General features: G+C 44.4%; 1 protein-coding gene across 2 annotated transcripts in view; it reads right to left on the bottom strand.

Moving 5' to 3' along the window:
• LOC126994570 (Krueppel-like factor 12) overlaps positions 1-27,661 on the bottom strand; it is a 153,093-nt gene that overhangs the window by 12,039 nt on the left and 113,393 nt on the right. Inside the window, exon 1 of one of the 2 annotated variants that reach the window (XM_050853897.1) lies at positions 19,306-20,960. The exons of the other annotated variant lie outside the window; for it this stretch is intronic. The gene's annotated coding sequence lies outside the window, so the exon portion shown is untranslated. Of the gene's footprint in view, positions 1-19,305; positions 20,961-27,661 lie in introns of those variants that run through there. 2 annotated transcript variants of the gene reach the window in all.

Here is a 27,661-nt window from a genome sequence, read left to right as displayed (position 1 = left end):
ATAAGAAGATAAAAAGAAAATGTAAACAAAGCAATGAAATCTTAAACCTGCAGAAACAAAATAAATGAATAAAATGGACGAAATGACCGAGAAAGAGAAGAGAGGGAGGAGGAGGAAAGGGATGGAAGAAAAATAAAGGAGAGAAGGAGGGAAAGAAAAACAGCAAGATGAGGCGAAAGGGAAGAAACTAAGGAAGCAAATATAGAAAAATAAGAGATTGAAGGAAATACAAAACTGAAACGTAAAAAAGAAACACGAATAAGGAGAAAACAAGCAAGGGAAACGAGGAAAGGAGGAGAGGAGAAGAAAATAACAACAGAAAACAGGAGAGAAGGGAAGAGATAAGGGGAGGAAAAAGGGGAAAGAAGGGAAAAGGAGAAAACGAGAAAAAGTGAATGGAGAGGAAAATAAGAACAGAAAACAGGAGAGAAGGAAAGAGATAAGGCGTGGAAGAAGGGAAGGGAAAGAAAGAAGAGGAGAAAAACGAGAAAAAGTGAATGGGAGAGGAAAGCAAGAACAGGCAAAAGGAGAGAAGGTACAATAAGGCGAGGAAGAACGGGTAGGGAAGGGGAGGAAGGGGGGAAGGGAAGGAGACATCGCCAGCCCCAAGCGTCTGGGCGGCGAGGACACACGAAACAGCTACAAAAAGAGAGAGAGAGAGAGAGAGAGAGAGAGAGAGAGAGAGAGAGAGAGAGAGAGAGAGAGAGAGAGAGAGAGAGAGAGAGAGAGAGAGAGAGAGAGAGAGAGAGAGAGAGAGAGAGAGAGAGAGAGAGAGAGAGAGAGAGAGAGAGAGAGAGAGAGAGAGAGAGAGAGAGACCATTACCTCGTCAAGCAGCCTCTTCACATCACCATTACTACTTCCAACATTCCTCCCTCACGAACGATTGGAAAACCTGTTGTCCAATCTCTCTCTCTCCCTCCCTCTCTCACACACACACAGGAGGGGCCACAGACACCAAGGGAATGAGAAGCGAGGGAAAGTGGAGGGTGGATGGCGCAGGGGTGGCGGCGGGGCGGTGGCAGCGATGCGGGAGGAATATTTAGTTTGCATTTATCTGTTATGCTGGACACTCTTATCCAATCGCCGGGCTTATATGGAAGGTAAAGTGGAGAGGGAGGAAGAGGAGGAGGAGGAGGAGTGAGAGGGATATGCTGTTCAGACCTCCATGTGGGTACTTTCCTTGGCCAGTTACGAAGAAAAAAGTGAAGGACGAGGAAGAGAAGGATGAGGAAGAAGAGAAAATAAAGTGGAGGGGGAAGGAAGAGGAGGAGGAGTGAGTGGGATATGCTGTTAAGACCTCCATGTGGCTCCTTTCGTTGGCTTGTTACGGATGAAAAAGTGAAGAAAGACGAAGAAGAAAAGGATGAGGAAGAAGAAAAAGATAGGAGATGAAAATAAAAAGGCAGGCACACACGACTGACAGACTCTTTGGCTAGTTACGAAAAAAAAGAGAAAGAAGGGAGGAGAAGAAAAGGATGAGGAAGAAGAAGATAGGAAGGAGATGAGAAAATAGCAAGGTAGGAACACACGACTGACAGATTCTTTGGCTAGTCACGAAAAAAAAAGAGAAAGAATGGAGAAGAAGAGAGAAGGATGATGAGGAAGAAGAGATAGAAGATGAGGGAATAGAAAGGCAGGAACACACGACTGACAGATTCTTTAGTTAGTCACGAAAAAAAAAAAAGAGAAAGAATGGAGAAGAAGAGAGAAGGATGATGAGGAAGAAGAGATAGAAGATGAGGGAATAGAAAGGTAGGAACACACGACTGACAGATTCTTTGACTAGTCACAAAAAAAAAGAGAAAAAAGAGACGAAGAAGAGAGAAAGATGAGGAGGAAGAAGAGAGAGAAGATGAGGGAATGGAAAAGTAGACACACGCGACTGACAGGTTGTGCGTGCGTGTGTGCGTGTGTGAGTAGTACACGATATTTAGCGATGAAAATAAAATAATCACAAATGCCTTTCAGAATGTTGTTTTTGCCTTTTAAATATCGAAGGTATACATTTAAAGATTTAAAAACCCTCACGTGTATATATATTTTTTTTTTCTGCCTCCTCCTCCTCCTTTTCTGCTACTCTTTGTTCTCTTATTTGATGTATATTTACCTTACTCTCCTACCATCCGTATGTCTGTTATCATTATCACCATTAGTAGTAGTAGTAGTAGTAGTAGTAGTAGTGGTTGTGGTAGTAGTAGTAGTAGTAGTAGTAGTAGTATAGACCGCTACCGCCGCCATCTCTACCTCTGTCATCGTCAATATTATTTTCTAGACATATTTTTTTTTTTTGCGTTTTTCTTCTCAAGCTTTCTCTTCATGACAGCATTTAAGTTTCAGCGTCACACTAAACTGCAGCTTAATTACCGCTCGCTGCACAAAAATAATACAAAAGATAAACCTTCCACGGTGACTGACAGCGGATAATTAATTGATTACACGAATTATGGACCAATCGGCAGGAGACACACGAGCGAAAAACAGGTGTAGAAAAAAATAAATAAGAAAAGGAGAAATCAGTCATGCAATAAAGAAAGGAAACAAGAGAAAAAAAGACAATTGACGATAAGAATGAAATAAAAAAGGAGACACAAAAATTAGATAATAAATAAAAGAAATAGAGAAAACAAAGAAAGAGGAAGAAGAATATTAAAGGAGAGAGGAGAGGAGAAAGAGAAAGGTGAACACAGAAAAGAAAAAGTGTAGATAAAAATTAAATAAAAATAAAGAGAAGCAAAAACCAGGTAATAAAGAAAGGAAATGGAGAAAACAAAGAAAAAGAAAGAAGAAATTATAGGAGAGAGGGAGATAGAGAAAGGTGTTAAAAGATAAGAAAAACAAGTATAGATAAAAATTAAATAAGAATAAAGAGAAACAAAAACCAGGTAATAAATGAAGGAAATAGAGAAAACAAAGAAAAAGAAAGAAGAAAATTATAGGAGAGAGGAGAGAAAGAGGAGAAAGAGAAAGGTGTGAACAGGGAGGCGATGAAAAGAGAAAGCCAGACGGGGTGGAAAGAGGAAAGGAGGAGAAAGAACAGGAAACAGATGAGCTGGAAATGAGGAAAGAGCAGAGAGAAAAGAGAAGAGAAGAGAGAGAGAGAACGCGGGTGTGGAGGAGACGGGGAGTGACAGGCAAGGTGAGAGGGACCGTTGAAATGTGACAAGTAACGGTAATTTGTCTGTCTCTCTGTCTGTCTGTGTGTTAAACTTTCTCTGTCTGTCTATCTATCCTTTTTCCTGCCTGTCTGTTGCCTGTCTGTGTGTGTCTGTGCATTAAAATTTCTCTCTGTCTGTCTAACTATCCTTTTTTTCTGCCTGTCTGTTATCTGTCTATGTGTGTCTGTGCATTAAAATTTCTCTGTCTAATAATCCTTTTTTCCTCCCTGTCTGTTGTTTGCCTGTTGCTTATCTATTGCTGGTTGGTTTGTTTATCTCTCATTTGACTATTTATTTATCCCGGCAGTAAAGTTAATATAAACACGACTTCAAACAACAAATAAAACACAATAACTTCCACACGTAAAAGTGATAATGAAGGAGACAGAAGATAGAAGGAAAGACTGAAGGGGTCGGAGAAGTTGTGACCTGTTAGCTGAAAAGGGGGACGAGGGAAGAGGAGGAGGGGAGAGAATGTAGGAAGTGTGGGGAGAGAGAATAGAATATATAAATGATCAAATAATGGAAGGAAGAACGTAAGGAGGGGCAGAAGGGAAGAGAGAGGGAGGGTGCGAGGGAGAGACGGAGATAGGAAGAAAATGAAGAAAGGTATGAACATGAGAAAAGGGATAAAGGAAAAAAGGAAGATGATGGAAGGAGGAAAAGAAGGGCGAAAGGAAAAGTTTGTCGAAGAAGAGGACGAAAAGGAGAGAGAAATATGGAATGAGAGATAAATAGACAGATAGATAGATAGATATAGAGATAGAGAGAAAAAGAAAGACACAGACAGACAGAGAGAAAGCAAAACAACAACTCATTATACAGACTGTCAAAGGCATAACCACATACACACACACACACACACACACACATAATGCATTCTGATCCTATTGTTTCGAGCTACAACGAGGTAACAGTAAGGTAGGGAAGGGTAGGGGGGTGAGGAGGTTAAGGAGGGGGCGAGGGAGAAAGGTAAGCGGGTACCCACACAGTAGTTGCCCTCGTGACAGTACCCGCTTCAAGGTGTCGTGCGGGTACTCACTCATCCGCGTTCGGCTTATGAGGGAAGGAAATGGGAGGTAATAACACGGCCTATTTACCGCCTTTCCCTTCCCTTTCCCCTTCTCCCTCTCCCTCTCCCTCTCTCTCTCTCTCTCTACTTTCATTTACTTTCCTTCATTTCCACGTTCTCTCGGCCCTTTCTCCTCCTCCTCTTCCTTCTCCTTTCACTTTTCTTTCATCTCCCTTTTTCTTTATCTTCCCCTTCCTCTTCTAACCTCCATAACATCTTTATTTTTATCTTGCCCACGTGTTTATTTTAGCATATTACATCTACACACACACACACACACACACACACACACTTCCTGCATTAACCATTTCCTCCCCATCCACGAAAGGCCTCTTAGTTTCCATACAACAACATCCTCGCCCCTACTAACATCTTTCTTCTTTCTACGTGTTTTTCTCTTCCTCTACATCTCCCCTCTTTCCTCCCCAGCTATTTTCTCCTCATACGTATGTTTCCCTTCTTCTACAGCTTCTCCGCTTCCCTCCTTCCCCCCCCATCAAGTCCCTTCCCTTCCCTTCGCATCCATCTCCTCCCCTTCAGCCCCTTCCTTCCATATGTTCTCACTCACACACCTGAGCGCGCCGATTCATCACCTGCCCACACCTGTCTTATTATCTACCGCAAACACCCACACTTTAAGTCTCCTTACCTCTACTTCTCTCCAGTACTCCCCCTCCCCCTTCTTCTTCTTCTCCCTCCTCCTCCACTTCCTTCTCATAGTTTCCTTCACCTACAAGACTTACACCTTCGCAGCTTTCACTCTCTCTCCTCCTCCTTACTATTACCGAGATCTTTCTACAAGTCTGCTCTCTTCCCCCTCCTCCCTACACCTCCTTATGCTTTCCTTCTCCTCCCTCCCTCTCTCCCTTCCCCTTCCTTCCTGCAGCTGCTCAAATCGATATAGCTATTGAGTCACCCACTGAATCGAGTTTTTTGTTGTGTTTATAAAGTTGGAATTAGCATATGTTTTAATTAAGTTGTTTGTATACTGTAACACTTATTGCAACGTAAGAAAAAAGGTAAACTATAATAAATTGTGTCAGAGGATTAACTCAATTAACGAAAATTAAATAGAAAACTGAACTAATATATGCAGGGAAAAAAATAAAACTTGATTCCAAATGAACTTATAAACACGTATTTTTTTCCCTCTATTGAAGCACAGACTCGTCTTTTCCCACGACACAGATAGAGGTAGAGAGGAGGAGGGAGGAGGAGGAGGAGGAGGAGGAGGAGGAGGAGGGAGAGGGGGAGAAGAGGGAAAAGGAGAGAAGAAGGTGGAGAGATGAGTCGAGGAGGGGAGAGGAGGAAAAAAAAGTGAGAGAGAGGGGAGGGGAAAGAGAGAGAAGGTGGAGGGAGGAGTGGAGTGGAGGAGAGGGGAGAGGAGGAAAAGAGGGAGAGAAGAGGGAGGGGGGAGGAAAGGGTCGTGAAATACCGTTTGCTTAATGGTATCAGCGAGAGGACAACCTTGGAGGGAACCCGTTTTTGAGAGCACAATGAGAGTTACGGAGCGAGGCGGGGGGAGGGGGGAGGGTGACGGATGCGGTGACGGGGGTGGGTGACGGTGACGGGTGACTCTTGGTAGGGAGGAGGAGGAGGAGGAGGAGGAGAGAGTATGTTTTGAATAATGAGAGAGAGAGAGAGAGAGAGAGAGAGAGAGAGAGAGAGAGAGAGAGAGAGAGAGAGAGAGAGAGAGATAATAAATCAACAAGGAGAGAGGGAGAATGAATGAATGAAAGAGATGAGATTAGAATGACAATAAGAAAAGAGAAAGAGAATACGAAGAACAAAAATAAAGGACAAGAGTAAATTAATGAATGAGTGGAAGAGGGAAAAGAGAAAGGAGAGAAGTGAAAAAATATAAGGGAAGAATTAAGAGACATGAAAGGGGAAGGTAAGGAAAGTTAAGGGGAGTGAAGGGAGGAAGAAAGAGGGGGAAGAAGGAATGTATGGATAGGGAAGGGAGGGAAAAGGAATAAGGGAAGAAAGAAGAAGGGTGAAGGGAAAAGGTAAGAAGGGGTGAAGGGGAGGGAAGGGGGGTGAAGGGAGGAAGAAAGAGGGGGAAGGGAGAAGAAAGGGGAAGAAAAGGGAGGCAAAAGGAGTAAAGGAAGACAGAAGAAGGGTGAAGGGAAAAGGTAAGAAGGGGTGAAGGGGAGGAAAGGAGGAAGAAAGGGTGAAGGAAGAAAGGGAAGAAAAAAGGGGAGGAAGAAAGGGAAGGAAGAAGGGAAGGGAAGAAAGAGGGGGAAGGGAGAAGAAAGGGGAAGAAAAGGGAGGCAAAAGGAGCAAAGGAAGAAAGAGGTAGGTCAAGGTTTGGAAAGGTAAGGGAATAAAGGGAGAAGGTAAGGTGAGGGAAGGAAGGGAAAAGAAAGGGGAAGGAAAGGGTAGTAAAGGGTCGCAAAAAGACCAAGGGAAGAAAGAGAGTGAAGGGAAAAGGTAAGGGGGTGAAGGGGGAAGGCAAAGGGAGTGAAGGGAGGAAGATAAAGGGGCGAGGGGTGGAAGAAGACGAGGGAGGGGGGGAGGGGAGGATCGTGACAGGTGAGGTAATAAAGGTGTGGGAGAGGACCAGGTAGGCAGCGGCGCCCCTGGACAGGTAAAGGAAGGCGACCAGGCGTGTAAGGTGACTCGGACACACACACACACACACACACACACACACACACACACAGTAACGATACAGATGTAGTTAGTTTGTTTTTGCTTCTATTTTTTTTTTTTTTGCATTCCTTTCTTTGTTGATATGTTTGCCTCTCTCTCTCTCTCTCTCTCTCTCTCTCTCTCTCTCTCTCTCGGCCCAGTTAACTAATAAGCCTTGCGCGATTTATGAGTTTCTTCTATTTTTTTTTTTTTCCTGCTTGCGCGATCTTTTGCCCCGCGGCGAGGTGAGGCGCGGAGAGGCAAGGCGATTTCTCCCTCACCTTGATGTGTTTGTGAGGGAGCAGGTGCAGCCTATTAGAACTTATTAGAACTCAGATTAATGGCGAGTCTAAGAGCAGTGGAGAATTCTTACTCGTGCAATTCCTAGAGGTGTGAGGTGCTACGTTAACTCTTCAAAGTGATTCATTATATCTAGTGTTACCAAAAAAAAATCTAGTTACCAAAAAAATAATCTAGTGTTACCAAAAAAAAATAATCTAGTGTTACCAAAAAAAATCTAGTTACCAAAAAAATCTAGCAACAAAAAAAATCGTCACCAAAAAAAATCTAATTACCAAAAAAATTCTTGTACTACAAAAAAAAATTACATACGCCATTAGAATAATTAATAACATGCAATTCCTAGAGGTTTGACTAGCTACGTTAACCCTTCAAAGTGATTCCTTATATCTAGTGAAACAAAACAAAAAAATTCCTTACACCATTAAAATAAAAGGGGCCTAAAAACAGTGAAGTCTTCTATAACACGTGGAACTCTTTCGTATGAGGTATGACTCGGTACATCAACCCTTTAAAATGACTCCTTATTGCTGGTGCTGCCCCTCATCCCCCCCCCCAAAAAAAAAAAACTTCCTTACCCCATTAGAATACAAGGGAATGTAGAATTAGGACGGTTCGAATGGCAAAGGTAGACAAGGAAACGCAAACTTGGATACATGTGTGTTTTATATTCTCATTTTTTTGTGCATGTGTGTGTAGGCAGAGAAAAGAGGAGGAGGAGGAGGAGGAGGAGGAGGAGGAGGAGAAGGGAGGGTTAGGAGGAGCAGGGGGTGAAGAAAGAGGAGAGGGCAAGAAGGGAGGAGGATGGGGGGAAGAAGGGAGAAGAATGGGTGGAAGAAGGGAGGATGGGGGGGAAGAAGGGAGGAGGAGGGGGGAGAGGAAAGGGAGGAGGAGGAGGTGGGGGTATGGAGGCTCTAACGGGGACAGGTAAAATTGACTCCACCTGTTTGTTTTTTGTCCCCGGAGGAGTGAGGGGACAAGGACAAGTTTTTTACCCGTCTCTCTTTCCCCGCAAAGGTAAGGGCTCATCTTCCGCGTTGGGTTGCCAGGTGTCACCCTACGATCCAATTACCTGCGATTTACCTCCACCTGACTAATTAGACGAGATTCTCCCTTTCACCTGTAGGGGCTAATTGGCGGGGACGAATCACCTGTTGGACATGACAGGTAATAAATGGAAGAAGCCAGGTAAGGGTACGATCGCCTGATTTATGGAATTTTCATGCTTTTTATTGTCGTCTGGTGTCCGTTTTTTTGTTGTTAATGGAAGGAATATAATAGACAAGGGCCAGACCACAATGCGAAATACCGAACTAGTAGTGGAAGTGGTTTTAGTGGTAGTAGTGGTAGTAGTAGTAGTAGTAGTAGTAGTAGTAGTAGTAGTAGTAGTAGTAGTAGTAGTAGTATAAGCAATAGCAGCAACAATTGAATGGATTAACATAAAACAGACAGCGCGGAAACATTTTTAGCAAGAAATCGAGGGCAAGAAATTTACGACACTTATTTCTTCTTTTTCTTTTATTTTCTTCCTTTTTTTTGAGCTGCTAAAAGTGTGAACCCCGATGACTCACGCGTCTCGGTGCGTCACAAGGAAGCAGTAAGGCGAGTTGAGGTTCCCAAGAAAATCAAGTCAAATCACTAAGATCACACGACCAGCGAGGAAGCGTGAGAAAAGTATGCTTTGTCCCGCCTCGCCTCAATCTCGCCTTCCCCTCCTCTGTCCTCCTTCCCTCACCCTCCTCTGTCCTCCTCCCCTCCCCCTCCTCTGTCCTTCTCCCCTCACCCCTTCTCTTTTCTCCTTCCCCCTCCCCTTTCAAGGCCAGTAGGTGTCATCACGCTCAGGTAACGAGGGCCTGTTCAGGTGTTCAGGGGCAGTACAGGTAAAAATGATTGCAGGTAGAAGATAGGTGGCGGTGGTGGTGGGGTCGAGGACAACAAGTGGAGTGGTGGTGGAGGTGGATTGACATGTGACTGGAGGTGCATGTGGTGGTGACTGGGGGTGCATGTGGTGGTGACTGGGGGTGCATGTGGTGGTGACTGGGAGTGGTGATGTAAAGAAAATAGCAGTAGCAGTAGTAGTAGTAGTAGTAGTAGTAGTTAGTCATGCATTCGTTTACAGTGACAGGAAGTGGGGAGCCGGTGAAGACAGTGTGGGACTTGACAGTGATTTGGGAGGTGAAAATTATACACATTGACGGCGTTGGGGAAAAATATATCAGGTGTGAGTGATGATAGTGACAAACACACGGGTGGAACACAAGACTGATGATCCTTCACTGCTGCCACAGAACAATACAGCAAAAATGAGTAAGGAGAATGCATGGAGGAATAAAATGTGGAAGAGACTCATGACAACGTGTGTAGGAAGAGGAGGAAGTTAAATAGAAGGAAAGTAGGAAGAGGAGTGGAGTTAACGGAATTCGAAAGGTATAAAAGAACGAAAAAAAATGAAATGAAGGGATGAATAAGACAGGTAGCGACAGGTATACAAGATCAGGTGGACAACTAATGATGACCAAAGGATGACTGATGATACCTGGATCCGTACCGATGAAGAGATGGAAAATGTCTTGAATTCTTAGATGGGATTAGGAAAGAATGTATGATTGATGAGGTAATGAGATTGCATGTGAGTTTGGTGCTGGGAAGGTGGTGGTAATGACTCGCGTGGTGACTGCAGTGGTTGCGACGGTAGGGGGAAGAGGTGAAAGAATGGGATTGTGGTGAAGATGATGATGGTGACTAGGGAGGCGACAGTGATTGCGATTATGATATGGTGACAAGTAGTTCTACGATAATGCATGCAATTCTAATGACCTTGATAGTGAATGGGATGCGAGTAGCGACATATTCCTTAAAAACACACAAAAAAAGGTAAAAACACACATAACATACAAAAAAAACAGAATTACAACACAAAAAAAAATCCATACAAACTAAGACCCATGCGAGTAGCGACATAATATTCCTTAAAAACACACACAAAATAAGGTAAAAACACACATAACATACAAAAAAAACGCAATTACAACACAAGAAAAAAAATCTATACAAACTAAGACCCAAATTCCCGCCAGTTACGTAAAGGGGCGTCTTACTTCTCGAAGGAAAGACACCAATTAAAGCAGGCAGCGTGAGGCGGGCATTAACGTCTGTCTGGGATGCTTGCACGAGAGGGAATGTTGGGTAGGTCGCTCAGGAGGACAGGGAGAGGGAGGTGAGGAGGAGGAAGTGGAGAGGATGAGAAAGAGGAGTGAGAGGCAGAAGAAGGGGGAGAGAGGTCACAGAAGAATGGGAGGGAGGAAAGGGAGAACAGAAGGAGGATGGGATAGAGAGGAAAGGGAGAAGAAAATGAAAAGGAAGGGAGAGAGAGGAAAGGGAGAAGAAAATGAGAAAGAAGGGAGAAAGAGGAAAGGGAGAACAAAGTGAGAGGGATGGGAGAGAGAGGAAAGGGAGAACAAAATGAGAAAGAAGGGAGGAAAAACAGGGAGAAGTTATTTTCTGCTACATAGGTTATCTCTCTCCCTCTCACTCACACACACACACACACACACACGCAAATTAAATATACACGCACACTATTCCGCTTTGCCTTTTACCACTAGCAACAAAAAACAGCCAACGTAAAGGGAGACAGGAAGGCTTGCTTGTAAGGCGCGCGTGTGAGCGAGGGAGAGCAGGTGAGGAAAGAGAAGGGAATGACGCTGAGAAATGGGGGAGGAAGAGAAAGGAGAGGAGGGTGGAGAATATCAATGAGGAGAAAGGATAAATAGAAGGAAAACTGATAATGATGGGTGGGCGTGTGACAATGATAATAATAATAATGATGATAATAATAATAATGATAATGATAATAATAATAATGATAATAATAATAATAATAATAATAATAATAATAATAATAATAATAATAATAATAATAATAATGATAATAATAATAATAATAAGAGAGTAACGAGGCATATATTTACAGACACAAGTTAAGATAATGATAATAATAAGAAGAAGAAAAAGAAGACGAAGATGACAGTAACGAGGTATATATTTATAGACACAAGTTAAGATTCACACAATAACAAAACCTGCAAAATACTCGTCATGTAAACACTCATTAACAAACACTTATGCCTGCAGCCACATTTAATATCAAACTGAATACCGTGAGAGGCAAAAAATCTTAAAAACATGACGAGCGAAACTTTCAGAAAACGGACATTCATACCTCGAAGCATTCCAAGCGAGAAATATATATTTATAAACGACAAAAAAATAACATCCACCTAACTCTGAGTGACAGGCAAAGCGTATCTCCGGATAGAAGTAATAATTTCCTCGTATGTTTGAGCGACTTTATCATTATTTGTAAAAGCTGTGTGGTGCAACGACTCCTAGGCGCCCATAACGTTACGCTCAGCTTCGTTTCCCCCGACCCGCGGAGAAGCTGCGGCGAGCGATGCGTAACGTAAAACAAAGGTATGATAATTCTACTTTTTGTCCCCTGCGCTAAGTGACGACAGGTGTCTCCGCTAATGAATGACAGGTAAAAGAAAGGTAACTTGCTCTATTCAGGTGAACACATCGGATATTTATTATTACGATTATTATTACGACTGCACACGGATAAAAGACTATTTCGTCGTAACTTAAACAGGAGATAGGAGTTAGCGACGATATATCCCTTTTCTTTCTCCCAGACGTTACGAGTCGATCCAATCATTTACGAATCGAACACGTAATAAAACCACCGACACGTGAAGCCATCATATTCATCGCTTCCTTCTTCTTGTCGAGGGGTGTTCCAAATTCATTTAATCCGATGTAACAGGACGAAGATTGGCTCGACCCTAATACGAGGAGAAAAGGAAACGAAAAAAATAAATTGAAAGAAAAATACATTATGAAACCCTCGTCCCAAAAATAAAAATAGAGATTAACTTACAACTCTAGCAAAATAGGGAAATATAATAAAAGATGATGCAAGATCGAAGTAAACACAATATTCACTTGATTATTAGCGGGAAGGGAGAAGGGGAGGAGGGAGAAGAGGAGACAGGGAACAACGGAGACCAAGGAAAGGAAAATAAATAATAAAATATAAGAATAAGGAATAGAATGAAGGAGGGAAAGGAGGAAATGGTGGCAAGTAAAATAAAACTGAAGAAAGGAGGAAGAAAAGAGCGGGAAAACGTGGGAGAGAAAAATTATATTAGTAAAGAAGAAAACGAAATAAGAAGGAAATGGAGGAGAGGGGAAAAATGTGGACTGACGCAAGAAGAGAAGAACGGTGGGATGAATGGAAGGAAGAAGGGAATAAAAGAACGTAGTAAACGAAAAGTAAGAAAAAACGAAGAGGAGGAAATTGGAAAGAGGGAAAGTAAGAAGAGGAGTGGGGATAACAGAACTCAAAAGGTGTGAAAGAACCAAAAGAAGGGATGAAAGCGAAAATAAGGAAATGGAAAGGGGTGAGTTGATGAGGCCAGAAAACGAGGGATGGTACAAAAGAACGAAAGAAAGAAGGAAAAGGAGAGAAATAAAAGAAAAAAATGAAAGAGGAGAATTGAGACCAGAAAGCGTAGGACGGTATGAAAGAACGAAGGAAAGGAAGAACGAAAGAAAGGAAGAAAGGGAGAACGAGAGAAAGGAAGAAAGGAGGAAAAGGAGAGAAATTAAAGAAAGAAATAAAAGAGGGGAGTTAAGGAGACCAGAAAGCGTAGGACGGTATGAAGGAACGAAAGAAAGGAAGAAAAACGAAAGGAAGAACGAAAGCAAGGGAGAACGAGAGAGAGGAAGAAAGATGGGAAAAAGATGGAAGTGCCGTGGACCAGACATACGAGAGCCCGAGGAGAGTGACACCTGACACAGCCGCCCGACACCTGACACACAGACAAACTCGCCAGGTGACCACAGCTGACACGATGATACCTGGGGAAACGACACCCGCCCTGGCACGATATATCACCATGTAACACCTGATGAGAGCAAGCTATTTGGCGAGTTGCTGGGCTCGTTTTGTATGTGTCCGGATTTTGTTTGTTTATGGATGTTTTTTTGTGGGTTTTTGTTTTCTTTTTGGTAACTTTGTCTTTGTCCTTAAATTTACCAGTCCAGTCTGTCTGTGTTGTTGTTTTCCGTGTTGTTTTATTTGACTTGTTTTACTTTTCTGTTTGTTGTTTTATATGTATTGTGTGTTAGTGTTAGTGTGTGTGTTTGTGTGTGTGTGTGTGTGTGTCTCTCTCTCTCTCTCTCTCTCTCTCTCTCTCTCTCTCTCTCTCTCTCTCTCTCTCTCTCTCTCTCTTTGGGAATCGGGATTAAGTGGTCATTTTTCGTCCTCGATTTTTCAACTCCCGATACACACACACACACACACACACACACACACACACACACACACACACACACACACACACACACACACACACACACACACACACACACACACACACACACACACACACACACACACACACACACACACACACACACACACACACACACACACACACACACACACACACCATGACGTGAGGGAAGCGAAGGTGACACACTAACACGGTGAACACACACGGCTTAATAGGGTGACTGGAGGTGCCGGAGGGAAGGGAGAGAGACTGGAGGGAGGGAGGGAGAGACTGGAAGGAGGAGGAGTTTGGAGAGAGGACGGGGAGGAGCAGATTGGAGAGAGAGCAGTGGAGAGAAATAGAGAAGATAGAGAAATAGATGAAAAGGAATATAGAAGAGTGTAACAATAGTGTGATGGAGAGAAGAAGAGAAGACGATGGAAGAGGAGAGAGAGAGAGAGAGAGAGAGAGAGAGAGAGAGAGAGAGAGAGAGAGAGAGAGAGAGAGAGAGAGAAAGGTAAGTATAGATAGGAAGCGAGACGGAGGAGAAATACTGATGAAGGTGAAGATTGAAGAGAGTCTGGAGAAGGATGAAGTAAGGAAGGAGACGTGATATGGATGACGTGGATGCAAAGAAAGTAAAGTAAGAAGTGTAGGAAAGATTAAAGGGAAAGAAAGTAAAGATTGAGAACGCTGGACGATATAGAAGTGACCCATGACGTCGATGAAATTAGAATTGAGTGGAAAAGCGACAGAAAGAGAGGCAGTGGAGGAACTTTATACACCTAAGACAATAAATTATACAAATGGGATGCGATTAAGAGATTACAAGTGATTTACAGCGTCAAAATAACTACTTCTGAGCTCAGTAAACTACAGAAATAACACGTGAATCTAACGAAATACTCAAAACTAGAGAATAATCAGTAACGCAATCAACACACTGCCTATATACTGGACCTTCTAATAATAATCGAATAAAAAGAAATATAGCTTATCAAAAAGAAGAGTTGATAGTAATGGCGAGAAAAAAAAGTATAAAAAAAAACACTACGACGCAGCTAAAGGGAGAGGAAGGAACCGCTTTTGGGAGGGAGGGAAGGGAGGAAGGAAGGAGAGGTGGAGGGAGAGGAGGGAGAGGAAGGACTCGCCTCAGGGCTTGGGACTCCCTCCTCCTAAAGTCTGCACACACACACACACACACACACACACACACACACACACGCCATGGATTTCCTGCTACCGTCTTACTGTTATGTCGTGTTGCTTTCCGGAGTTTTAATCAGTGTTTTATAATTCTCACTCTCTCACACACACACACACGCGCGCGCACTTAGCCCCCCACCCTCCCACCTCCCACCCCCCTCTCACACACTTCCTCTGTCCAAGTCGAATCTTCCTCACCACGCCTCGCCTCACCTGAGCATCCGGGAGCGTGTTGTGTTAGGAGAGCAATTACCCAAGGTGAGTGTGTCCTCTGGGTGCTGACAGCGGGGGCGACGGTGACAGCACCCCACCCTCAGGAACACACCAGAAGCTTCCCACCGATATCCACAACTCCACTCTGTTCCTCGCTCCACCTCTTCTTGTTTACTCTCCTTTTGATTCCTTCCTCAGCTTCCTGTCTCCAACGTGTACACTCCACCCTAAGGAACACCACAGAACCTTCCCACCGATATCCACAACTCCACTCTGTTCCTCGCTCCACCTCTTCTTGTTTACTCTCCTTTTGATTCCTTCCTCAACTTCCTGTCTCCAACGTGTACACTCCACCCTCAGGAGCCACACAAACCCTATCCACTAATATCCATAACTCCTCTTTGATCTCGCTCCACCTCTCTACTCTTTGTTTTCTCTCCTTTTTTACTTCTTTCCTCAACCTCGAGTCTCCTACCACGCGTACTTTTTTTTGTTGATTTTTTACTTTTTTGTTGATTTTTTTTATTTCTTTCCTCAACCTCGAGTCTCCTATAACGTGTACTTTTTGTTGTTGATTTTTCTTGCCCTTTTCATTACCATGTTGTGTATTAATTATCTTCCACAAACTACTTTACATTTTCCGTTCCTTTTATTATATCGCTTTTTTTAACCGCTAAAGAAACAGCTCAAGGGCAACAAAAATGGTAAAAAATATAAAAAAAGCCCGCTAATCGCTGCTCCCACAAAGACAAAAGTAATGAGCTCGTCTTCATTGATTTTACGTCATTTTACGCCTCATTGCTCACACGACATATTTATCTTCTATTTATTTAACTTTAGATTTCCTGACAGCATCTCTTCTTTCAAACCGTTACTATCACTCCCACCACCTACCACTTATTTTGCTACCATTGCTAACTCATTTCTTCCTTATTTACGCTTATTTTAGTCTCTCGTACTGACATCTCTACTTTTGGAACGGCACCATTATAACTGCCAAACACTTTCTATTATCCATTACTTGCACTCTTCCTACGCTTTCATTTCTATTATATTTTCCTTTTTGTCCTCGATTTGATCTTTTACATCTTTTCTAGTGTAATTTTCATATATGTAATCCACCAGTACTGTCACCGCTATTATTTACAACTACAACAATTATGCCAGCCTTGTTTCTTTTCCTTTTTCCATCTTTTTCCTACACTTGAACATCTCCGCCATGTCTACCACTCCCTACCCTCTCCTCTCTACTTATATCTTTTCTTTATCTCTAACGTCTTCTTGGTCAGCTTATTCTCCTTCTGGCAGCACACGACAACTCCACTTCCAATATTTTCCCTTCTATAACCCTTCACAAAGTTCCTACCTTTTAGCATTCTCAGTGATCTTTCATTATTTATCACATTTTTTTGTTTTCATTCTTATCCTTTACTTCGTTCTTAAGTAATCCATCTTCACATTTTCCTCCTTTTACTCATTATCCAATACTCGTTTTTCCTTGCCCTTTTATTGCTTTGAAATAAGAGAACTTTAACATACTTTTATCTTTTCTCTCAAGTTATCATATGCATCACTGTCTTCTTTTTTAACATCTTTCAAATGCTTCCTACTTCTACCATAACATTAGATTTTCACAATACTTACATTTCAATGGTTATCTTTTTCTAATTGCTTCCTAAATCATCATAGCTTGCTTTTGTGGTCTTATCATTGCTAACTACCTCCCTATGTTGTTTTATTCCTTCTTCTTTTGACCTGTATCGCTTCGTAGTTCCTCCTCCTCTTCGTCCTCTCTTCTGCTTCTTCACATACACTGCTCGTCAATGGCTATCTATCTTTCCTCACTACAATACATAATCGCACTATGATGATCTTCAGTTTGTTGCTTGAATCACCTACCTATAACACCACCAAGCCCTCTACCTCCCACCTCTCAAACTCTTTCTCTCCTCTCTACCTGATAACCTCCACTCCCTCCTTCAGTTCTTCTCTCCCTCCAGCTCCTACGCACTGAACTCTCCTCCCTCACTCCTCCCTTCTCTCTCTCTGCGCAATACCCTCACCACAACCTCTTCGACCCTCGTTCCACCTCCCACACTACTTTTTGTTTACTCTCTTTCATTCCTTCCTCATACCTCCATTCTCAACCACCTTATACTCTTGCTTAAATCTCTCTTTCACACTGCCTCTATATACTCCTCCTTACACACTACTAACTTCACTATTTTCACCTATTACCCCTTGTTTTGTATGATTTTTTTTACACTTCTTTCATACACTCCGTACTCACTTTTCCTTCACTATTTTTCATCTGCTACGCCTTTTGTTTTGTATGTTTTTTTTTTCTCTTTTGCGTATCGGTATCTTTTCCTTCCTTCCTGCCTTTAACTTTTCTCTACCATTCATGTTCTCTTCATCCAACATTCCCTAAGTCCATTTTTTGTATTGCTATCTTCGTCTCTTTTGCTTCCTATCTTCATCTTTTTCCTGCTTCCTGCTCTCAACTTTTCTCAGCAATTCGTGTTCTCTTCATCCAACATTCCCCGAGTCCATCTTTCGTATCGCTATTTTCATCTTTCTTTGCTTCCTATCCTCATCTTTTCCTGCTTCCTGATCTCTTAACTTATCTCTGCTATTCATGTTCTCTTCATCCACCGTTCCCCAAAATCCACCTCCTCCTTGCGTCAATTCTTACTACGCGTTTCTTCCTTACATTTTCTCTTTTTTTTCCACTCGTTTCAATTCATAGTTTTTATTTTCTCGCTCCTCTATAGTTTTTTTCTGCCTCACCTTTCCCTGTTTACATGCATTACCCTCTCTCTCTTGACTTCCACTTTACACAATGGTTTACGAGTCTCTTTCTCTTGCATTTCAGTTCACGTCGCTTTCTTGGTGAATTGCTCGGTTCTTTCACTTCCACTTAAGAGTCCACCACCTCCCACGTCCACTCTCACCCACTTTATGCATCACTTTGAGCTTCCCAGTGGCGGCCAACGGGTGAAAACTGTCTTGAGCAATATAATCAGCAACAATTACGGGATTTTTTACGACGCCGAACGCTTGATAAATGAGTGGACAGGTGAGTTGGCTAGTCGTAGACCTTCACCACTCCAGGGAGAAATTAGACGAAGAGGTGGGAGAGCGGCGTACAAGGACTAAAAACATACCCGTCTCCCTCATGTTTTCAAAGGGAGAATATGTTTACAATCGTCATATCTTCTACGCCTTGAAAGCCCGGCGATGTGGGTGGGTGGGTGGGTGCAGAGGAGCGTGTCAAGGAGCGAGCATTTAGGCAGTTTGAGACCTTTAAAATATGTGCATGTTTAGGGTAAAAAACCGCACGTGTTTCTCGGTTTGTACGGATGGAGAAGCGAGATGTTTGTGTGCTAATTCTCTTCTCTCTCTCTCTTCGCCCCCAAAACAACGAGGAGCCTTTTTCTGCTTCACTCAGGACCACAAGGGGAGGTGAGATGAACACGTGAGATAACCGCAGATGGACTAAAATGTTCCTTCTACTGGGGGAAGATAGGTATACGCGGGTGTGTTGAAGTCCCCAAAATGCAGCCTCTTCATTGTAAACTTATCCTACGACTTCTGTAATTGTTTCTTTGGGGGAAATTGTCTCTCGTTCTCTACCTTTCGACCAAGTTCTACCAGACTCTTCAATCAACTTCCTTCTCCCCTGCCAATACCCTTTAGATTTCTACCAAGCTCCTTCGACCAGATTTTACCACTCATTGCATTATCTTCCATCCCTCTCTCTTATCACTCAACCATATTCTACCGGAGTTCAAGCACACCTCTACCAGCACCTTTTCCCCTTGCCCATTCCCTCTATCAATCTATCTATCTATTCTACCACCAGAGACTCAGAAAATTATGCGGTTACGGTCATTAATTTTTACTTCGGTGTCGTTACAGTACACATATGGATGGAAGAGTAGCCAGCGTATGACTTCACTCTCAATTACGAACTTGCGAGGGACTGAGTGATTTTTTTGCGGCATCAGACCTGAGGATTTCCTGGCTGGAGTTGGATGATGTATGGCCGTTCGCGTTGGTGGGCCTAACTCAGCCTTGGATTTCGATTTGTGTTTACTTTGAAATACTGCCTTGAAACTTTGTATAGGTCTCGGGATCACTAATTTTAGCTTTGTAGACCGAACTAGCACACACACACACACACACACACACACCTTTCTACACAACGCTTTTCCTATCTAACCACCAAGTGACCGAAATAGCGACTTGGATATAAGACAAAACGCCATTCAACATTCAGACGAAAATGATCTTCACACGGAACTCTGCTACCACGACTCATCCTCCTCGATTCCTTGCACGTTATTTCCACGAGGCTAAAGACACAAGACGCCAAACACTCACCAGAAAATGAGACGAGTCGGGGAGAGTAGGATCACTGGTGCTGCTCCTGGAGGGCGATGCGCATGGCTCCGTGCAAAGACTAGTCGCACATGTCACTACAAAAACAGTCTGTTCAGGTACAAGTTAATCACTGGCACGCCACTGTACCCTCCGCAGCCCCGGCACAAGCTATTCACACGAGGGGCAATTTCCTGGCTCAGTATTCCTTTCTTTTCCACGAAGCAGCGCGTTCCGGACACCCAGTAGGCAAAGGGAGGCTTCCGGACCCCTGAGCGAGCGACACACAGAACCTACTCCTAAGGCGGCCAGGGAAGCACTGACTAGCCACCAGCTGTTGCGGGGAGCACCGACAGGGCGAGGCGGCCGCACCCACCTCCTCGCTCCGGATTGGTGCAGACACGCCCCCCCTCCCACATACAGGTAAGCCCTCTCTCCCCATTGGCTCAGCTCGTGGTCACAGGGCGTTTCTGGCTGGGGTGTTGGGCGTTTCCTCAGCGGGAGAGGAGGCGGCAACCCAGTAAAGTCTGTGTGGAAAGTTGAAGTTCTTGAGCATGTGAGGCAAAAACTGAGAGTTGGATCTTCATAGGGGGAACGGCTCACCCGCGCCCCCGACACCCGGAGAGCCCAGGTCACCCCAGGTCGGCCCCTCGCAGCCCACATCCCTCGCTCCCCGGCACTTTCCCAGGCCCCCAAAACTAACCCCGGCCCCAGCCTCTGCACCCGCCCCGGTTCACACCCACGAGCGGGGAGATAATGAAGAAAAGTCAACTATTGCTTGCTAATCTATTGGCCGGGAAAGCACGCCATAAAATTTGCATAAACACGCCAAGAAGTCGAGAAGATTTCAACGCTGAATAAAATAGTCATCCAAGAGGTGGGTAGGCGGGTGGGTAATGTTTCTTTTAATATATATAAGAACCATCACTCATCTCAGCAAACCAGGACACGGGAGAAAGAGTATGAATGACAATACAAAAATGTGCAGTGTTTTTATGCCAATTATGAGGAAACTGTTGCCCGAGATCCTAAACATCCCCGTCAGGCCACGTTTATGGTCCGTGTTTCCCGGAATCATCCTTTACTTAGCGTTCCCGCGGGCCGAGTCACTTAAGCCGCCACGCCGTGAACTCGAAAGCCAAGTGGCAGTACAAAAAATCAGCTTTTCCGGCTTAGTCATGCTGCGCGTCCGCCACGGAGCTTTCATGTAAGGTGAAGAAAAAAAAGATGACTAACCTTTTTTTAACACCTTCAGGGAGCAGTAAGTCTTCACACTCCCACAGCGAGCACCCGGGCGAGCCTTGATGGCCCCAAAAAGTTAAGTCTATTGTAACTCAGGCCTGATTTGAGATAATGAGAACAAGCCATGAGGAGCCTATCGCGACGCAACTAAAGGGATAAAAATAAGTGTTTGTAAATAAGGTGAATACATGACTCACCTCCGTTTATCATTCACCTTCACCTGTTGCCCGAAATAAAGGGGACGCTTGATACCTGTGGGAACTGTTTACACACACACACACACACACACACACACACACACACACACACAGACTCAGGGTCATCTCCTCACCTCATAAAAAACGTCCATTAACGCACCCATGGCTGTGTGTGTGTCTGTGTGTGTGTGTGTGTGTGTGTGTGTGTGTGTGTGTCTTATCAGTCTCTCTATCTACCTATATATCTTCCAATGGCCTACCTACCTACCTACCTAAACACTAACCTATCAACTTACCAATCATACTACCAATCAGGCTTTTACTCAGTCAATCAATCAATCAATCTATATCTACACATCTTTCTCTCTCCATCTATCTATCTATCTATTCAATCACCTATCTTCTCCCTCTGTTTGTTTACGCCGCCGCTCACTGGACTTTCCCGCTATAAAAAGTGAGATAAAAAAAGAGAGGCGGCAAAAACTGGACTTCCACCTCGTAGCGCTTGTAGACGCTGTACATCCGCTTCCCTCGCTACGTGAAGGATGCTGAGGGAAGGCGTAGCGGCGTCCGGGTCACTGCACACAGAGGTGGGTTTGCAGGCTAAGCATACCCACCCTTCGTCCTTGGCTCCCTTCCTTCCTCCCTCCCTGCCTTACCCTCCTGTTCCTTACCTCGCCGCTTAACCCCCTTCCTTCCTTCCTTCCTTCCTTCTTATCTTACCCTTCCATTCCTTACCCTGGTCTTATCCATCTTCAGCTTAACCCCCTTCCTTCTTTCCTTCCCTTCCTTCTTTCTTTACCCTCCCGTTCCTTACGCCGTTCTTATTCATCTCCAGATTAACCCCCTTCCTTCTTTCCTTCCCTTCCTTCTTTCTTTACTTTCCTCCCCTCCCTGTCGCTTTTCTTATTCATCTTCCTTCCTTCCTTCTTTACCCTCCTGTTCCTTACCCCGTTCTTATCCTTAACCCCCTTCCTTCCTTCCTTCTTTCTTTCTTTCTTATCTTTCCAATAGTTTTCCCGCTCCGGCTTTTGCTACGTTCCACTTCTCTTTACTTTTCTCTCTTTCCATACACTGTCTTTATCTATCTCTCTTTTACCCTTCTTCCTTCCTTCCTTCCTTCCTTCTTGTCTTTCTAATCGTTTCCCCGTTCTGTCTTTTATTACGTTCCAGTTGTTTTTATTGTTTTTCTCCATGCATCCCTCTCTCTCTTTTTATGTCTCTATCTATCTATCTATCTATCTATCTATCTATCAATCTATCTATCTATCTATCTATCTAACCTCCTTCCTTTAGTCGTTTCTATTCTGTCATAATCACCTCCTACTCCCTTCCCCACTTTCTTCCATTCTTCTCTTTCTCTCCTTATCTTACTTCCTTCGCTATTCATTCCTCTCTCATCCTTCTTTCATTCATTCCGGTTGCCATTCCTCTCGCCTTCACTCAGCTCTTTCCTTCTCTTTCTATTTCCTTCATTCTATTGTCTTTTTTTCTGCTTTATCTCATCCCTCTCGTCTTTATCTCATCGCTTTTCTCTCTGCCTTTCTCGCCTTCATTCAGTTCTTTTCTTCTTTCTTTATTTCCTTCACTCTATTCTATGTCTCTTTTTCTTCTTTATCTCATCACTTTTCTCTCTGCCTTTCGTTCCCTTTATCACATTTTCTATAGCTCGATTATTCTCTTTCTCTTGTTTGCTTCATCTTAATTTTCAGTCTTTTTTATCGTTTTCCTTTGTCTGCCCTTTTCTTTTCTTTCTTTTTCCATCATCGCTTTTTCCTTCCTCTCTTTTCCTATCTTCAAGTCATTTTTTACACACCTTGTCAATTTCTTTCATTTCATTGCGTTGTTTGTTTCTATTCTATTATTTTTCTCTATTTTTCTTCATGTCTCTTTAGCTCTGTGTCCGATCTTTCCTTTTTTTTTCTTTTCCTCATACTCAGTCATAAGATCATTTCGCCTTTCTAATAGTATATCTCCTAATCGTCTCTTCCTCTTCCTCCTCCTCCTCCTCCTCTTCCTCCTCCTCCTCCTCTCCAACATGGTCTGATTGCATTGCTTACTTGTTTGATTGTTCTTCCTTATTTGTGTTCCCTTTTTTTATTTGCTTAGGATATCTTTTTTTCTTGGCGCTGTGTTTCTGTTTCTTTATCTTTGTTTCTTTCTGTTCTCTCTTTGCTCGACATCTCCCTGACATGCACTCTGGTTATCTGTCTGTCTGTCTGTCTGTTTTTCTCTCTCTTTCTCTATCTATCTGTCTATCTATCGCACACACACACACACACACACACACACACACACACACACACACACACACACACACACACACACACACACACACAATATCCATTTTTTCTCTCTTTTTCTCTATCTATCTATCACACACACACACACACACACACACACACACACACACACACAATATCCATTTTTTTCTCTCTTTTTATCTATCTATCTATCTTTCTAACACACACACACACACACACACACACACACACACACAATATCCATCTTCATACTTTCTAAACTCACTACTTCTGCCATGACTTTCTCTCCCTCACTCTTTTCTCTCTCTCTCTCCCTCACACCTTTCACTCCCTCATCCCTCTCCCCGCACTGTCCCTCAGCCTCTCCCACGCCCTCATTCACCTCCCTCACCTCTCCTCACCCACCCTCCTCTCACAAACCTTCACCCTGTCTCACCCTGCTTCACCCTTTCTCTCCCACACCCACCTATCGTTTCACCTTATTCCTTCCTTTCGCTATCTCTCCATCTCTCCCTCGTCTTTCCCTCCCTCCGCCTCTCACCCTCACACTCTCACTCTTGCTCCTCCCTCCTCATCGCTACCTTTTTACCTTACCTAAAAACTTGCTTCCTTTTACCTTTCCTCTCTCCTCCATTTGCCTTCCTCCTCCTTCTCCTCCTCCTTCCCAACCTTGACTCACACGGTTCCTACTTACTTGCCGTCTTACCTTCTCTCCCTCCCTCCCTCCTTTCCTCTGGCTCTCCTCGCCCTCCCCTCTCCCTCCCCTCCCCTCCCCCCTCTCGGCCTTGACTTCTGTATCCCTGGCGACTAACGGTTGGTGGTTGAATGGCTCGGAGGAGATGGTATACAGGTGTGTGTGTGTGTGTGTGTGTGTGTGTGTGTGTGTGTGTGTGTGTGTGTGTGTGTGTGTGTGTGTGTGTGTGTGTGTGTGTGATTGGAAAGTGGGTGTATGTGATTGCGTATTCATAATTCAGCTTTTTTTTTCTCTTTAGCATGCATGATGTATGACCGCAGAGATCAATGAGTGTTTTCATTTGTTAAACTAATGCTCCCAAAGAAAGAATGTGAAGATACTACTACTACTACTACTACTACTACTACTACTACTACTACTGCTGCCTCTGCTAACATTTCCACAAAGGCTATAAATGGGTACCAAAGAATAGGCGGATTAAGATGAGTTGTGGCGTGGGCAAGGGAGGGTGGGAGAGGAGGAGGAGGAGGAGGAGGAGGAGGAGGAGGAGGAGAGGTGGATGAAGAGGTAGGGCGTGGAAGGGCGGCAGTAGGTGGGCAGGTGGGTGGAAAGGTGGGCGGGAAAGATAGTTGCTTTGTTTCCCAGGTAAGTTTTATTCCCATCCGCTTTGCTTCGTGTTCGCGGGAGTAAAAATAAGAAAAAGAAACACTGATTACCACCCCCCCGTGACCTCTGACCTCCCTTGACCTTCTACGCAAATAACAAGACATGTTCCGAATCTCTTAAGTATATTTTCATCGTTATTTTATTCCTCTTTCTTATCTTTCCTGTCTGCCACTGTGGTTACCTGCGCTCACCTTGTTCCGCGGCCATTGCACGAGTTTTCCAGTTTCCTCTAATCTTTTTTCTCTGCTTTTCACTCTTTTTTTATGTACGTCGTGAGAATTAAGTGCAAAAAGTATCAACATTGTACTACCAGCTGCGTGTGCGTGTGTGTGTGTGTGTGTGTGTGTGTGTGTGTGTGTGTGTGTGTGTGTGTGTGTGTGTGTGTGTGTGTGTGTGTGTGTGTGTGTGTGTGTGTGTGTGTGTTGTATGGGGATCACATGAACTGGATGATTTATGTACGTATATTGTGTAGGTTTAATCCCCTGTGCACGAAACCCCATTGCGGAGTGAATATTCAGGATGTGGACGGGCCGCGGCGTGGGTGGAGCGAGGGTGCAGAGGGGCAGGGTGTGGGTGGCGAAGAGGATGTGTCAGGACTCAGGACAGGGTTTGGCTGGGGAGGAGACAGTGTGTGTGTGCGTGTGTGTGTGTGTCTGTGTGTGTGTAAGTATGTGCGAGGTGTGAGAGTGTGTGGGTGTGTTTTGGCAGGTTGTGGGCAAGGAAAGGGTGTGTAAACGCGGGATGTGGGTGCAAAGGATGTGTGGGGATGACGTAAGGATTAGATGAAAGTGTAGGAGCATGTGTTTATGGGGTAGGAGGGTGTGCCAGGGCGGCAGATGATGTGAGTTTGTGTGTTTTGGCAGGTTGTGGGCAAGGAAAGGGTGTGTAAACGCGGGATGTGGGTGCAGAGGATGTGTGGGGATGACGTGAGGATTAGATGAGTGTGTAGGAGCATGTGTTTGTGGGGTAGGAGGGTGTGCAAGGACGGCAGATGATGGAGAAAAGAGAAGGAGCGTAGGGGAGGGGAGGCATGAGAGAGATGTATAAAAAGTGAGATTCTTGGGTGACTTGGGAGCTGTAAGAAGGGAGAGGTGATGTTGGGTGCTGCAGTGGGATGTGAAAAGGGATAAGAAATAAGGATGTAACGGGGAAAATAATAGCGTTGAATAGAAGTGGAAATGGAAGAGGGCCTGTAGTGGAACGGGAACAACAACAGCCGGGTGATGATGTGGAGACAGTGTGGATAAGCAAATACATAATGTGGAAGAGGTGGGAGGTGGAAGAAGGAAAGGATACACAAAACTCAAGGCGAGGAACACGAGGACGACCAACAACAATAAAAGTTAATTAAAGGCGTAGTGAAGAAGAGCTTAGAGTGAGGAAGAGAGGTAAAGGGGGGAGTGAGGGAGAAGGTCGAGAAGGTAGATAAAAGCCGATGGTGAAAGGTAAGGTAAGGTAGACGCGGTTATAAAGATAGTGAGGGGGTGAGGGAGGGAGGTGATGGAAGGCAAGGGTTGAAAGGTAGGGAAAGGAAGGAGGGAGGACAGGTAGTAAAGGTGAGGTGGGTGAGATGAGGTAATGAAGATGGGAGAGAGTGATTCAGGCGAGGAAGGAATGTGGAGGTGGAGGAAGGAAGGTAAACAGGTGCATGAGTGAATGAAGGGTGTGTTTGGGGGAGGTGGGGGGGTGGAGGAGTGGGAGGGGGATGTGGAGGTGTGTTTGAGGAGGAGGGGAGGATGAATGGATGCGTGAGGAGAGGAAATAAGCGAAAGTGAAGAAAACAGAGTAAAAGAAAACAGAAAAGCAAGAGTCTGTGGAAGCAAAGTGTACAGAAAAACAGAGCCCGGTGCAGAGTGAAGTATATAAGTGTGCAGAGTGAAGTTACCTAAGTGTGAAGAACCAAGAAGGACCTAAGAAGCGATACAAAGCGGAACAGGTCAAAAGAAAAAGAAGTGGAAGGTGGAGGGAAGAGAAGGGTTGCTTGGGATGGGAGAGGTGAGGGGAGGAGTTCAGGAGGTGGATGAAGAGGAGAGAGAGGGATATGTGAGTGAGGACTTGGTGGAGAGGAAGTAAGAACATAAGAACATAGGGAGACTGCAAGAGGCCTTCGTTTTGCATTCGTTTTGTAAGATGATGGAAGAAAAGGTGGACATAAGAACATAAGAACATAGAAGATAGATATATAGGTGGGAATGAAACATGGGTGTGTGGGATGGAGGTGTATGGGATAGGAGAGGGAGAGAGGTGGTGTATGGATGCGAGTGGAGGATAGGGAGTATATAAGTTAGGGATAGGTGGAGGCGTAATGGTTAGGACTAAGGGTGGAGACGAGAGTAGGGTGTGACGTAGAAGGCCAGGGGTGTGGGTGGTAGGGAAGGGGTGTTGGTGTGGGGCTGCTGAATGGGTTGGGAGGGGGAGCAGGGTGTGGGTGGGGATAAGGGGCGGGAACGTGGAGCAAGGAGGGTCATGGTGAGGGGGTGAGGGTGGCGTCAGTGGGTGAGGGGGGCCAGGAGTGCCGGTGGGCGTGAGTAAGTAGGGGTGAGGGTGGGCCAGGGGGGCAGGGGAGGAAGCGTGAGTAAGTAGGGGGGTCAGTGGTGATTGGGGTGAGGGGGTGGGGGTGAGGGGCGTGGACGGGGAGCATGGAGGGTCAGGGAGGCTCACACGGACCCCGCCCGTCACATCCGGGACCTTGGGAACCAAGGACGAGCAGGATTGGCCGTCTGACCCAAAACGAGGGACCTTCGCCCGGCCACGGAGACGAAGACTATCAGGGGAAACTATTATGGACTGACACCTACCGGCCCTCCTGCACGCCCCCTTACGTCACCGGTGTGCGTGGAGAGCTCGGCCTAAACGGGAAGGAAGACGAGACTATTTGGGGAACGATTTGCTACTTGTCAGGCACTTTTATAAATCGTCGCTACTCCATTATTGCACACACACACACACACACACACACACACACATAAACTCCTTCAGGAAAACTGTCTGCCATTCACACGGTCTCTCAGAACGCCGCGATATAACTACTTTGTATAAAAAAAGCGAGGACGATTTTGGGAAATTATATGAAATGCCACTCAAATGACTGCACGTAAAAAAGAGGACAATTTTGAAGAAGTATTTGTCTCTCAAGGATACTTTTCATGCGTCACCAAAAAATATATATAATGAAAAAGAAAGAAGATTTTTTCAATTATTTGCCATTCAGATACTTTTACATCACAAATAGACAGTGTAGATTAAGGAATGCCGTTTCGAGTAAAAAATATAAAGAAAACTTTTAACTAATATAG

This window comes from Eriocheir sinensis, chromosome 7 (genome assembly GCF_024679095.1).
Source record: "Eriocheir sinensis breed Jianghai 21 chromosome 7, ASM2467909v1, whole genome shotgun sequence".
Classification (NCBI taxonomy): Eukaryota; Metazoa; Arthropoda; class Malacostraca; order Decapoda; family Varunidae; genus Eriocheir; species Eriocheir sinensis.
Note: the sequence above shows the minus strand (reverse complement) of the source record. Positions and strands in the feature narration are given on the sequence as shown.